At 22.4% G+C, this 455-nt stretch overlaps 1 protein-coding gene across 1 annotated transcript in view; it reads left to right on the top strand.

Moving 5' to 3' along the window:
* The window catches only part of LOC118327444 (E3 ubiquitin-protein ligase pellino homolog 1-like), a gene marked incomplete in the record, with an annotated part of 27892 nt that extends 27638 nt beyond the window's left edge, over positions 1 to 254 (top strand). The window contains 1 exon segment of the mRNA XM_035660810.1: positions 1 to 254.
* Between the last annotated feature and the right edge of the window lie 201 nt (positions 255 to 455).

The following is a 455-nucleotide window of genomic DNA, read 5'->3' as shown; positions in this document are numbered from 1 at the left end:
AACGACAAATTCTTAATTATTTGTTCCCTCTTTTTAAATTCTCGAGCAATAATATGTTTTTTCCACAGAAATGAATGTACAATATTATATTATATGATTTTCTCACAATTTGTATTAACAAAATCAGACTGGAGACTAATTCTGAAATCTTTTTTCAGTCATAATTTATTTATTATTTGTAATTATTAACATATTTATATTTTAGAAACCTGTATTTTATGTTAACAAATATCTGTATCTGTACTATGGAAGCCCTTTTCTAACAGTAAAATAAACAAATCACAATGAAAACCTGATAATAAAAACAATATATATTAAAACAATGCTCTTTTTTATTTATATAATTATTTAATCTCATAAATTACTTTTTATCTCAACATGAAAATATTGTTGTTATCAAGGTTAAATTGTGTGTAAACCGACTTTTACTCACATTTTAATATCAGGTGTAAATG

The sequence above is a fragment of the Morone saxatilis genome, unplaced genomic scaffold, assembly GCF_004916995.1.
Source record: "Morone saxatilis isolate NCDOM2014 unplaced genomic scaffold, NCSU_SB_2.0 Contig17, whole genome shotgun sequence".
NCBI classification, from domain to species: domain Eukaryota; kingdom Metazoa; phylum Chordata; class Actinopteri; family Moronidae; genus Morone; species Morone saxatilis.
This window is presented reverse-complemented; position numbering and strand designations above follow the sequence as displayed.